The sequence below is a fragment of the Rhinichthys klamathensis genome, unplaced genomic scaffold (assembly GCF_029890125.1).
Source record: "Rhinichthys klamathensis goyatoka isolate OS25496 unplaced genomic scaffold, OSU_Roscu_1.1 h1tg000391l_1, whole genome shotgun sequence".
NCBI lineage: Eukaryota > Metazoa > Chordata > Actinopteri > Cypriniformes > Leuciscidae > Rhinichthys > Rhinichthys klamathensis.
In genome coordinates, this window is record NW_026606894.1 from 311158 (window position 1) to 326464 (window position 15307).

The following is a 15307-nucleotide window of genomic DNA, read 5'->3' on the forward strand; positions in this document are numbered from 1 at the left end:
ATCAAGGGAGGATACCCACCGGAAAACTCCACTAAGACAACTACATTGCCAAGGTCAAGTACACTCTCCTGGTACGCGCTTGCACTTAAAGGATGTATTACATCTCGTCCTGTGTTTCCTGAAAACTGAATATCTGGACAAGTCCAGTGACTGCTGAGAAAGATCAGCTGACGACAGGGGAAAGTCCTTGTGACGGCATGGAGAGACAGCTGGCAGGAGGGAACAGACCCCAATGGGACGGTCATGGGCTAGCTACCCATGGCTGTAGTTTCCATAGCTTTTGTAGCATATGGAAACACCCGCTATGGCTACGAAAACACAACAGAAGAAAATACCCTCAGAGTCTGCGAGAGCGAGGGCGCAAGAAGACTCATCGGCTGACACTATGGTAACAGACCCTGGACCGGAATCGACTACGAATGGAAAAAGCGCAGACCAGGAGAGCACCACAGGAATTGTCGTATCTACATCTGCAGCAGGGCACCGCACACTTCAGATATGTGCCTGCGGATGGAGGAAAGTAACGTCATACCATGGGTTGAGGATTCATCAGGGGAAGAGAAAGTGTTTGGGAAACCAGAGACAGGGGCCTCGCATTGACTACCTTCTGCTGAAGGAGTCAAGTCAGTCGAATGAAGCACAGCAACCGGACCTAAACCACAGCTTGCAGTGTATCAGCACCACTGTCATCAAGGAAGTACCCTCAAGCACAGAGATGGCTACATCACAGAATCCCACCCAACTTTCCAGACCCGCGATCGAGAGGAGGTTGGTCGGGCACAGACCACGAGTGAAATGGCCAGCTGCTGCCGACAAGAAACAGTGGGAAGCAATCAACAGCGATTTGTCCCTGACCTTAGAGCAACTTAAAGGCACTGCGGAAAAGAAGTTGGAGAGTATGGGGGACATCATCCACCAGTATGGAGCAGAACGCTTTGGTATACAAGAAGGGAAAGGCCAGAAAAAGTCTCCAACTGCGACAACCTCCAGGAGGCAACAAGAGATCAAGCGCCTCATCCAACAGAGGAGGCAACTTCGGAAGCAGTGGAAGAAAGCCTTGGAGGGGGAAAAGGAAGGCATTGAGGTGCTTCAAGCTGACATCAAAAACCGATTGGCATCCCTCCGCAGAGCAGAAAACCTACGGAAACGCAGAAGGAAAAAAGAAAGATCTAGAACACAGTTCTACAAAGACCCCTTCAAGTTTCTAAAAAGCCTTTTCATTAGAGAGAAAAGTGGATCTCTGAAGGCAGCAAGGAAAGACCTAGAAGATCACCTAAAAGCGACACACTCTGATCCAAAACGACATGAACGGATGACCATTCCACCAGACATCCCACCAATCAACTCTCCAGAACACCAGATGGAGACTGGTCCTCCAACCTGGAGAGAAGTGGAAAAGACAGTACAACGGGCAAGGGCGGCATCAGCACCAGGTCCTAATGGAGTCCCATACAAAGTATACAAGAACGCGCCGCAAGTCCTGAGGTTTCTTTGGAAGCTCATGAGAACAGTGTGGCAGAGGAAGATGGTGCCCAAAGTGTGGCGTAGGGCAGGAGGGGTCCTGATCCCAAAGGAGAAGAAGGCGGAGAACATCAGCCAATTTCGGCCAATATCCTTACTAAATGTAGAGGGTAAAATCTTCTTCAGCGTCATTGCTAAAAGGATGTCCGAATACCTTCAAAGAAATAAGTACATTGATACATCAATACAGAAAGCAGGAATCTCAGGCTTTTCTGGATGCTTGGAACACTCTAGCATGATCTGGCACCAGATCCAGACCGCAAAGGCAAGGAAAAAGGACCTCCATGTTGTCTTTTTGGACCTTGCTAATGCCTTTGGGTCAGTGCCCCATGAACTCCTGTGGGCCGCCTTCACCTTCTTTCACATTCCGGACACTATTACCACCTTGGTTAAATCCTACTTCCAAGACCTGCAGTTCTGTTTTACCACTGCTGATTTTACTACGTCTTGGCAATCCTTGGAGGTTGGCATCATGGCGGGATGCACCATCTCACCCCTGGCCTTTACAATGGCAATGGAGGTCATCATCCGGGCGTCAAAATGGGTAGTGGGTGGGCAGCGGCTTGACTTGGGCACTCGCCTTCCTCCCCTCAGAGCTTTTATGGATGACATCACTACTCTGACCACCACTGCTCCATGTACCAGGAAGCTGCTCGGAAAACTGGAAGAGAACATCAGCTGGGCTCGCATGAAGATAAAGCCATCAAAGTCACGCAGCATCTCCATTGTCAAGGGGGTGCTCTCTGACTGCAGATTCTTCATTGGAGAGGAGCCCATCCCAACAGTATCTGACCAGCCTGTTAAGAGCCTTGGAAGATGGTATGATGCCAGCCTAAAGGATAAAGATCAGGTACAGCAGCTGCGGAAAGAAATCAAAAGTGGACTCCAGGCTATTAACAACACTCAGCTCCCTGGAAGATTGAAGGCCTGGTGTTTACAGTTTGGCCTTCTTCCCCGAGTGCTGTGGCCCCTTACCATTTTTGAGGTCCCAATCTCAACGGTGGAGAAGTTGGAAAGAGGAATCACAGGCTACATCAAGAAATGGCTTGGAGTGCCTCGATGCCTTACCACCATAGGCCTCTACGGAGATTGCGCCCTCAAACTGCCCCTCACCAGTCTCACAGAGGAATTCAAGTGTGCTAAAGTAAGACTCCAGATGACACTGAATGAATCTCGTGATGCAATGGTGAGTAACAACGCACCAACCTTGGTGGCAGGCCGAAAATGGAGTCCAGCCAGTGCGGTGGAGGATGCAGCAACCGCTCTGAGACTTGCGGACATTGTGGGGCATGTCCAGCAGGGAAGAGGAGGCCTTGGGCTAACAACTAGGCTACCAGCCTGGAGTACAGCCACGGCACCAGAACGGAGGAAATTGGTGGTGGAGGAAATACATCGGCAGGAAGAAGCAGCAAGGTGGACCAAGGCAGTTTCCCTTGGTAAACAGGGACAATGGACACGTTGGGAGAGTGTGGAGAGGAGGAGGATCAGCTGGAAGGAGTTGTGGAGCATGGAAGCGAAGCGAATCAGCTTCATCATCAGGGCTACATATGATGTTCTTCCAACACCTAGCAATCTCCATCAGTGGTTGGGTGAAGATCCAGGATGTGCCCTCTGCTCCAGACCAGGTTCTCTCAAGCACATACTGACCGGGTGTAGAGTCAGCCTCACCCAGGGACGTTATACGTGGCGTCATAACCAAGTCCTTAAGATCCTCGCAGCCACCCTGGAGAACAAACGGACTGCTTCCAACTCCCTACCACCATCAGCACCCAATCCACTGCATATCAACTTTGTCCGCATGGGGGCAAAGGTAGCCAGTTGCAGGCCCACTTCTCTGGAGCATGGTCAGCTTCGAGGGGCCTGTGACTGGAAGATTCTAGTGGATGTTGGTCAGCGGCTCGTTTTTCCTCCAGAGATTGCAATCACCACACTCAGGCCTGATATAGTTCTCTGGTCCCTCTCTCTGAAGAAGGTCTTCATCATTGAACTCACTGTACCCTGGGAGGACTCAGTGGATGAGGCATATGAGCGAAAACAACTACGCTATGCTGAGTTAGCTGCTGAAGCACAAGATCGCGGATGGAAAACTGAAGTCCGTCCAGTGGAGGTGGGGTGCAGGGGGTTCGTGGCAGTGTCTACCACCAGACTGCTTGGAGACCTGGGAATCAGAGGCCAGAGTCTGCGCCAGGCCATCAAAGCAATGTCTGAGGCAGCTGAGAGAAGCAGCCAGTGGCTGTGGATAAAGAGACAAGACTCTTGCTGGGCTCCAGCTTGATTAGGTGATTGGGGGATACACTGCGGGGACTTGATCACCCCCGTAGGGCCTTCCTCAGCCAAGGATGTCTAGTTATAATGGCCGAAACATCCAATGAAGGTTGAGGTGTACTACTGATGATGTGTCCCTCGGATCACCCATCAAGGGAGGATACCCACCGGAAAACTCCACTAAGACAACTACATTGCCAAGGTCAAGTACACTCTCCTGGTACGCGCTTGCACTTAAAGGATGTATTACATCTCGTCCTGTGTTTCCTGAAAACTGAATATCTGGACAAGTCCAGTGACTGCTGAGAAAGATCAGCTGACGACAGGGGAAAGTCCTTGTGACGGCATGGAGAGACAGCTGGCAGGAGGGAACAGACCCCAATGGGACGGTCATGGGCTAGCTACCCATGGCTGTAGTTTCCATAGCTTTTGTAGCATATGGAAACACCCGCTATGGCTACGAAAACACAACAGAAGAAAATACCCTCAGAGTCTGCGAGAGCGAGGGCGCAAGAAGACTCATCGGCTGACACTATGGTAACAGACCCTGGACCGGAATCGACTACGAATGGAAAAAGCGCAGACCAGGAGAGCACCACAGGAATTGTCGTATCTACATCTGCAGCAGGGCACCGCACACTTCAGATATGTGCCTGCGGATGGAGGAAAGTAACGTCATACCATGGGTTGAGGATTCATCAGGGGAAGAGAAAGTGTTTGGGAAACCAGAGACAGGGGCCTCGCATTGACTACCTTCTGCTGAAGGAGTCAAGTCAGTCGAATGAAGCACAGCAACCGGACCTAAACCACAGCTTGCAGTGTATCAGCACCACTGTCATCAAGGAAGTACCCTCAAGCACAGAGATGGCTACATCACAGAATCCCACCCAACTTTCCAGACCCGCGATCGAGAGGAGGTTGGTCGGGCACAGACCACGAGTGAAATGGCCAGCTGCTGCCGACAAGAAACAGTGGGAAGCAATCAACAGCGATTTGTCCCTGACCTTAGAGCAACTTAAAGGCACTGCGGAAAAGAAGTTGGAGAGTATGGGGGACATCATCCACCAGTATGGAGCAGAACGCTTTGGTATACAAGAAGGGAAAGGCCAGAAAAAGTCTCCAACTGCGACAACCTCCAGGAGGCAACAAGAGATCAAGCGCCTCATCCAACAGAGGAGGCAACTTCGGAAGCAGTGGAAGAAAGCCTTGGAGGGGGAAAAGGAAGGCATTGAGGTGCTTCAAGCTGACATCAAAAACCGATTGGCATCCCTCCGCAGAGCAGAAAACCTACGGAAACGCAGAAGGAAAAAAGAAAGATCTAGAACACAGTTCTACAAAGACCCCTTCAAGTTTCTAAAAAGCCTTTTCATTAGAGAGAAAAGTGGATCTCTGAAGGCAGCAAGGAAAGACCTAGAAGATCACCTAAAAGCGACACACTCTGATCCAAAACGACATGAACGGATGACCATTCCACCAGACATCCCACCAATCAACTCTCCAGAACACCAGATGGAGACTGGTCCTCCAACCTGGAGAGAAGTGGAAAAGACAGTACAACGGGCAAGGGCGGCATCAGCACCAGGTCCTAATGGAGTCCCATACAAAGTATACAAGAACGCGCCGCAAGTCCTGAGGTTTCTTTGGAAGCTCATGAGAACAGTGTGGCAGAGGAAGATGGTGCCCAAAGTGTGGCGTAGGGCAGGAGGGGTCCTGATCCCAAAGGAGAAGAAGGCGGAGAACATCAGCCAATTTCGGCCAATATCCTTACTAAATGTAGAGGGTAAAATCTTCTTCAGCGTCATTGCTAAAAGGATGTCCGAATACCTTCAAAGAAATAAGTACATTGATACATCAATACAGAAAGCAGGAATCTCAGGCTTTTCTGGATGCTTGGAACACTCTAGCATGATCTGGCACCAGATCCAGACCGCAAAGGCAAGGAAAAAGGACCTCCATGTTGTCTTTTTGGACCTTGCTAATGCCTTTGGGTCAGTGCCCCATGAACTCCTGTGGGCCGCCTTCACCTTCTTTCACATTCCGGACACTATTACCACCTTGGTTAAATCCTACTTCCAAGACCTGCAGTTCTGTTTTACCACTGCTGATTTTACTACGTCTTGGCAATCCTTGGAGGTTGGCATCATGGCGGGATGCACCATCTCACCCCTGGCCTTTACAATGGCAATGGAGGTCATCATCCGGGCGTCAAAATGGGTAGTGGGTGGGCAGCGGCTTGACTTGGGCACTCGCCTTCCTCCCCTCAGAGCTTTTATGGATGACATCACTACTCTGACCACCACTGCTCCATGTACCAGGAAGCTGCTCGGAAAACTGGAAGAGAACATCAGCTGGGCTCGCATGAAGATAAAGCCATCAAAGTCACGCAGCATCTCCATTGTCAAGGGGGTGCTCTCTGACTGCAGATTCTTCATTGGAGAGGAGCCCATCCCAACAGTATCTGACCAGCCTGTTAAGAGCCTTGGAAGATGGTATGATGCCAGCCTAAAGGATAAAGATCAGGTACAGCAGCTGCGGAAAGAAATCAAAAGTGGACTCCAGGCTATTAACAACACTCAGCTCCCTGGAAGATTGAAGGCCTGGTGTTTACAGTTTGGCCTTCTTCCCCGAGTGCTGTGGCCCCTTACCATTTTTGAGGTCCCAATCTCAACGGTGGAGAAGTTGGAAAGAGGAATCACAGGCTACATCAAGAAATGGCTTGGAGTGCCTCGATGCCTTACCACCATAGGCCTCTACGGAGATTGCGCCCTCAAACTGCCCCTCACCAGTCTCACAGAGGAATTCAAGTGTGCTAAAGTAAGACTCCAGATGACACTGAATGAATCTCGTGATGCAATGGTGAGTAACAACGCACCAACCTTGGTGGCAGGCCGAAAATGGAGTCCAGCCAGTGCGGTGGAGGATGCAGCAACCGCTCTGAGACTTGCGGACATTGTGGGGCATGTCCAGCAGGGAAGAGGAGGCCTTGGGCTAACAACTAGGCTACCAGCCTGGAGTACAGCCACGGCACCAGAACGGAGGAAATTGGTGGTGGAGGAAATACATCGGCAGGAAGAAGCAGCAAGGTGGACCAAGGCAGTTTCCCTTGGTAAACAGGGACAATGGACACGTTGGGAGAGTGTGGAGAGGAGGAGGATCAGCTGGAAGGAGTTGTGGAGCATGGAAGCGAAGCGAATCAGCTTCATCATCAGGGCTACATATGATGTTCTTCCAACACCTAGCAATCTCCATCAGTGGTTGGGTGAAGATCCAGGATGTGCCCTCTGCTCCAGACCAGGTTCTCTCAAGCACATACTGACCGGGTGTAGAGTCAGCCTCACCCAGGGACGTTATACGTGGCGTCATAACCAAGTCCTTAAGATCCTCGCAGCCACCCTGGAGAACAAACGGACTGCTTCCAACTCCCTACCACCATCAGCACCCAATCCACTGCATATCAACTTTGTCCGCATGGGGGCAAAGGTAGCCAGTTGCAGGCCCACTTCTCTGGAGCATGGTCAGCTTCGAGGGGCCTGTGACTGGAAGATTCTAGTGGATGTTGGTCAGCGGCTCGTTTTTCCTCCAGAGATTGCAATCACCACACTCAGGCCTGATATAGTTCTCTGGTCCCTCTCTCTGAAGAAGGTCTTCATCATTGAACTCACTGTACCCTGGGAGGACTCAGTGGATGAGGCATATGAGCGAAAACAACTACGCTATGCTGAGTTAGCTGCTGAAGCACAAGATCGCGGATGGAAAACTGAAGTCCGTCCAGTGGAGGTGGGGTGCAGGGGGTTCGTGGCAGTGTCTACCACCAGACTGCTTGGAGACCTGGGAATCAGAGGCCAGAGTCTGCGCCAGGCCATCAAAGCAATGTCTGAGGCAGCTGAGAGAAGCAGCCAGTGGCTGTGGATAAAGAGACAAGACTCTTGCTGGGCTCCAGCTTGATTAGGTGATTGGGGGATACACTGCGGGGACTTGATCACCCCCGTAGGGCCTTCCTCAGCCAAGGATGTCTAGTTATAATGGCCGAAACATCCAATGAAGGTTGAGGTGTACTACTGATGATGTGTCCCTCGGATCACCCATCAAGGGAGGATACCCACCGGAAAACTCCACTAAGACAACTACATTGCCAAGGTCAAGTACACTCTCCTGGTACGCGCTTGCACTTAAAGGATGTATTACATCTCGTCCTGTGTTTCCTGAAAACTGAAAAAAAAAAAAAAATATCTATGTATGTGTATATATTTATTTATTTATTTTTAAATCATGCCACCATGAAAATACCATTACCATTAAAAAACACTACCATGATGGAACAGTACTTCAATGTAAATAATATCACCTTTTCTATATTTTTCAACAAAATTATGAAGCAGCACAGAAATTTAAAAAGTAATAAAAACTAATAAACTATATGGTACACCTGTGAGGTGGATGGATTATCTCGGCAAAGGAGAAGTGCTCACTAACACAGATTTAGGCAGATTTGTGAACAATATTTGAGAAAATTTAGGCCTTTTGTGTACATAGAAAAAGTCTTAGATCTTTTGAGTTCAGCTCATGAAAAATGGGGGCAAAAACAAAAGTGTTGCGTTCATCATTTTGTTCAGTGTGTATATATATATATATATTCTATCTATGTATGTATATATATATTTATTTATTTTTAAATCATGCCACCATGAAAATACCATTACCATTAAAAAACACTACCATGATGGAACAGTACTTCAATGTAAATAATATCACTTTTTCTATATTTTTCAACAAAATTATGAAGCAGGAAAAAAAACTATATAGGCACAATTTAAAAAAGTAATAAAAAGTAATAAACTAAATAAAATTAACTTCTAAACTAAAGCTTAATCAGATATGTTTCTTGAGCATCAACTCATCATATTAGAGTGATTTCTGAAGGCTCGTGTGACACTGAAGACTGGAGTAATGATGCTGGAAATTTTGATCACTGGATTCAATTTTAAAACTAGAAAGTTTGTTGGGACAAACTCTTATGTTGGGTTGCCAAAAGGCTGGTCTGAAAGTTTGAAAGTTGTATAAGCTTCCTACCCAGACACCAACACAGTAGATCATGATCCAAATCTACCAGATGTGGGCCGGATCTGGGCCGACTGTCTGGTTAGCATGTTGTCAGCACATCTTAGCCTAGCATGTTTCAGCTCTTTTTTTTATTTATGATTTTGCGAGCATGTTTCTAAAATGTTTTTAGCATGTTGTTAATTTTAACACGTTCACATTATTTTACATTTTGCTAGCATGATCCTAACATGTTTTTAGCATATTTAGCACCTTGCTAGAATGATCCTATGCCACTGGAAGTAGTCGATCATCCGGGGACTTTACAGATGTATTCGAACATAGGCTACTCTGTTGGTATACAGTTTTTCGCATAGGCTACTATATAGTAGGGAAGTATTCGATTTCATAACGCAGCATATATATATAGCCTTTTTACATTGCTAACATATTATTAGCATGTTTTAACATGTTTAGCACATTGATAGCATGAATAAGCATGTTAAAAAATGTTATTGTAATAATATTACACAATATAACCCAGACAGTATAGTGTCGGCACGTGTGGATTTTTTTTTAAAATCAAATTAAGTACAGCCTTGAGCAGAAAGATTTCCTTCAAAAAAGTTAGCAACTTTTGAACGTTGTATGTAATATAGGCTATATTATATCATATTTTTATCATAAATATATCACATTATCATAATTTCTTGTTTTGATTTCCGGGTTCTGCCATTTCTGGTCGGTTTCTGTGTTTATTGACCCGAGGTGAGTTTCAGTACGCGCGTGCGGCTCTTGTTTGAGTGTGTGTGTGTGTGTGTGTGTGTGTAAATTATGGTTTAGTCAGATTAGCCAGCCTCTCAACATGACACTGCAGGAGAAGAACAACACACTGGCACAGCCTGATCTCACACACACTGCACGCTTCATCAACTGTGGAGACAGAAGCGCCGCGTCATTGATCTCGTACATGATGTGCCATGGAAAGCGATCATGGCGCGCGCGCGCGTGTGTGTGTGTGTGTGTGTGTGTGAAAACACTCGCACTATAGATGTTTGGAGACAGAAGCGTCGCGTCATTGATCTCGTACATGTGCTTGATGTGCCATGGAAAGCGATCATGGCGTGTGTGTGTGTGTGTGTGTGTGTGTGTGAACACTCGCACTAGATGTTTGCCCAAGCGAATGGTCTCCTCCAATAGTTGCTGAGGAGGCTTTCCCTGGATTAAGGCCTGTGGGGAACGGGACAGGTGTCACTCGCCGGCCTAGACGCTAATCCTCTCACCTGAGATGGACACCAGGCTTGCACTGGGTCAGAAATGGGTCAGTGTTCTGTAACACTGTGAAACAGGGTCATCATCTCACTGCATCTCACAGCTGAATATTTCTAGGAAGAGCTCTAATCCTCCTCAGCAAACAGATATGAGTTATGCAAAATGGTCCTATGTTGTGGAGAGGACATATACAAATGCTGTAATAATGCATAATGTGCAGCTGTTCAGGTCGTGTTTATTCTGGGATAATGACCATCTGACTGTATATTATCCCATTTCATGCTACTTAATAAATAATAATAATAAATATTTAAATAATAATAAATAATATACATGGAAGGGAAATATTGACTGCAGAAAAATAAAATAAGAGCTATGCATATACTGTTATAGTTTATATTAATATTTTCAAGATAATTGCAAATTTTTAAATTATTTTAAATTATATTTTAATATGGCTATGTAGTTTTTATTAATTTTAGTTCAATTTTAGTACATAAAGTTAAACTAAATTAAAATGAGAAATGTTTCCTTGGCAACTATTACATACATAAAAAGTTTAGGTTACACTTTATTTTAAGGTGTCCATGTTGTATATACATTTAAGTACTGAGTAATAATAATTAACTACATAATTATTAATAATAATATAATAATTAATATAATAATTGTACATTGAGTTATGGTTAAGGTATGATTTAGGGTTAGTTGCGTGTAATTATGCTTAATTTATTTAATATGTAAAATGTTAAAATGACACTGTGAAATAGTGTTACCAAAGTTTTTTATATTTTATTTTGATGAAAGTTTTAGTTTTCGTTACTATAAAAATTATAAATCAGGTTTCCCAGATGAGTGGTCAGTTATACATTGTTGTCCGGGACAGTGGTCATTGTATTAATGTTAATATGTTGTTGTAGGCCTATAGCATATTTTAACTTGTATAGCATTTTTTTTTTATTTCATTGCTAGCATGTTTATAGAATGTTTTAGCATTTTCTACATGTTTTAACACATTGTTAACATTATTTTACATTTTGCTAGCATGTTTTAACATATTGCTAGCCTTATAATAGCATGTTGCTAGCACATTTCAAACACGTTTTAGCATTTTGATAGCATTATCATAGCATGTTATATTGCTAACATGAATTAGCATGTTACACATTGGTAGCACAAATTGTTGTTAGCACATTTCTAGCATGTTTTTACAAAATGCTAGGAAGAATTAGCAAGTTGCTAACAGGTTTTTATCATGTTTTTAACACATTGAGAGAGAGAGAGAGAGAGAGAGAGAGAGAGAGAGAGAGAGAGAGAGAGAGAGAGAGAGAGAGAGAGAGAGAGAGAGAGATTTTTATTGAGTTTATTTTTTCCAATGAATCCTTGTGTTTATGATTTTGATTTGTTGAATTTTAAATTAATACATTTAAAACAAAGAAAGATTATGCATCTTTTTTTCTGTGACGATTACAATGAATGACAAACATTTCCGATTCTAGGTCACTAATCAAATTGGTGGCATTGATCATGTGACTGCACGATCGTCAGCTTGTACACAAACGTGTGAAGTTCAATATTTCAACTTGTCACTGAAACTGTGCTGATAATTTCATTTGAATATAGGATCTCTAATAATGGAGTGATAATGTTCCTCAGACGCGAGTCTATTGCATCACAGAGACAGACAGTAATAACAGTCGCTCACTGTGCAGTGTGTGTGTAGTGTGTGTGTGTGTGTGTGTGTGTGTGTGTGTGTGTGTGTGTGTGTGTGTGTGTGTGTGTGTGCAGCTGAACACTGAAGCTCAGCACTTTTACAGCATCAGTAATCGCCACAAATCTTGACCTACTGACTGAACATCCCACAGCTGCACACACACACACACACACACACACACACACACACACACACACATATCTGGAGAAATATCAGAGTAACGTGCGGTCGTGTGGATTTAACACTGATAGATTGATCGACTCTGACCAGAATGCACCAGATCAGCCATTATCTGGCAACACTTTACAATAAGATTTCATTTGTTAAAATTAGTCACTAATAATGCACAATACTTCTACAGTAGGCCTACTAATGTTCATTTGAATATTTTAATATTAAAACAACACTAGCAGTGTTATTTTAGTTTTATTCATATTTTGAAATAGCTTTTATTTTTATATTTTTAGTTTTCACGTAAATTTTTAGACATTACTTTATGTGCATTTTATTATTCTTTTATTATTATTATTATTATTATTTAATATTGCTGTTTAGCTTTAAATTATTTTAATTTCCATTTTAGGTAGTTTTAGTTTTTTTTTTTTTCGGTTAATAATTTCAGTGCTTTTCTAAGTTTTTCAACTGATATTTATATTTTATTTTACTTCAGCTTTAGAAATGTTTTTAATATATTTAGTTAACGATAATAACCCTGAACATTAGTTAATGCACCGCAGTGGCGGTTCTAGAGGGGGGGCCAGGGGGGCCCGTGCCCCTGTGACAAAAAGCTTGGCCCCCCTTGTGGCCCCCCTAAATGTGGAGTTTGAAATAATTTTTACAAAACTGTTTTTTGCTATCGTTGTATGCGTATTATTTTTTATTTTTCTATCTTTGTGGATTTGCATTTTCACGTGACAATTCGCATCACATTCGCGGGAATCGCGGCAGAATAACGCCTGTCTCCTGCACGCGAGAGAGGAGAGAAGGAGAAAGCTGGTAAATGTCAGTTCAGTTGTAAGTTCATTCTTTATGTGCGTATGGGGTGTGCGATGTGTATTGATATTGTAATCATTGTTTTAACTATGTAGCCTACGAGGCACTGTGAGCTGACATAGCATTTGTCTATCGTCCTTTCACTGCTGTGTGCAGGTCATATAGGCTATGTCCCCAAATTAGTTTTTGTCTTATATTTATATCATATTATGTTCTTATATTAGAATATCACATCAGCAAGAGTGCCGTTTTCCCGTGCACAATTGCAACTGTAATATTTATGTTATACAACAGTTAAATTAACAATAAGTTAACATTGGGAGTTACTTTTCAGACACAATATTGTCAATATTGTTTGTTTTCCCTTTATTTCGCCGACTAGAATTTCATAATGAAACCGTAGCAGAGTCTCAATGCAACACAGCGATGATTTATTGACTGAAATCCGCGTTTTGAACGAATCACTTGTTCTTTCCCGAATGAATCAGCTGTTTGAACAAATCGTTTGAATGAATGAATCCCTCTTACAGGGACTTGCCGCCGCCTACTGGCGGTTTTAGTTTCATATTTAAAGTATCCTTTAATTAAAACGTTAAAATTAGAAATAATTTCATATTTAAATATTGATTTAAAAAAAATCTCATAGCTTTATTTATGCAATTGTAAATGGAGTGTAAATATATATTAATGCCACTTCTGTGTCACCTCTGCACTGCAAAGATGGATTTTGATTGAATTAATTAATTTGACTGGTAACAGTGGTACTGTATAATTATTGCATAATTAAGTATTATTGTATAAATAAGTATAATTACTGTATAATTTGAATGTTAGTATTTGACATAAAAGGTGATGCATAACTCTAAATAAGTTTAGAAAAAATGTCCATATATAGGTGAAAATGCCCCTGGAAATCAATTTAAGGTGGCAAATATTGCCCCTTAATTAAAAAAATGTATTTCTGTCACTGCTGTGAACTGACCACTGCATAGAATATGAAAAATATTAATATCTTCGTGAGTCAGCTGTCAACAACAGACCTAAACCAGCCATGGCACCAGCACAAAAACACAATCAGTAAAATATTATCTAATTATTAACAAAATGTTGAAAATATTGAAATATATTTTTGTCAATATTGCACACCCCTAATGTACGGTATTAATTTTGATTTCTTTAGGTCTTAAAAAGCCTTACATTTGACTTTAAAAAGTGTGCAGGAACCCTGTAAACGGTTAGACATATCAAGTCAGTTATTTTCAGTAAATGAATTAATAAGCTTCTTGGTCCCCATTGCTTTTGCTCTATAGTTCTCAAAATGAAGAGAAAGAAGGACATCATGTCTATTACAGTTACTGTGACTAATACGGAATATGTAATGCAAATGTAAAAATATAATGGAAATGCAAATACATTGTTGAATGATTACGGTATTTTGCCTGTTAATGCCTGCAGCAGTGCAGAAAATGATATGACAACAATAAGGTCTAAATGTAACTGGCCCCTCTAACAGTACAACTGGCCCCAGCTTGGCCCCCCCAGTTGAAATGGGCTAGAACCGCCACTGATGCACCGTGAACTAACATGAGCAAACTGTATTTTTATTAACAAATATAAAAAAAGATGAATAAATACTATAAAAATATTCATTGCATATTGTAAGTCCATGTGAGCTAATGCATTATCTAATGTTAATTGTAAAGCGCAAACCAGTTCTCTTCCTCAAAACACTCTTTACCATGTCAAATATTTTGGTTATACTTTATTTGAAGGTGTCCGTGTTAAAGTGTAATTATGCATTTAAGTTATAATAATTAACTGCATGTACTTACAGAGTCAGAGTTTGGATTAGTTACATGTATGCATAATTTATAGTTATTACTACAGTATGTAACGTGTAACAATGCCACTGTAAAATAAAGTGTTACCGGGTTTAGTTTAGGGTTAGTTGCATGTAATTACGCATAATTTATATTTATTACTACAGTAACTACACGTGTAACTGAAAAATGTATTGTTACCAATAATTCAACTTAAAGTTTTATTGTAGCAGCTGAGATATTCCCTCTTTAACTTGACTGAATTCAATCAGTGACCGGAGTGGCGTGTGATTGGACGAAACCCCTCAGAGATCCAGTAATTCCAGTCAGAGAGCTCAAATTAGCGGCTGTTTTGAGGGTCAACAGTGGAAACAGGGAAATGAAGCAGACTTGATGTTGCGGGAGTGGTTTGTTGGTGTTTGCAGTCAACTGCAGAGAAGGAATGTCTTTATATGTATTTACACACAACACTGAGTATCTGAAAACTTCAGTAGCCTAAAAATGATGAAAATGAGCAATCACTGCTTTCATGATTGTATCTAAATAACTCTCCGTTAGAAGGCATCCTGTGAATGTGTTGTTTTGCAGAACGCCTGGCCTTGATCGAGTGGTTTGCAGTTGGCCTGCTTGTCGTTTTCGAGGATTTGACCTGTCAGTTATGAGAATCCATCAATAGGGTTTTAAT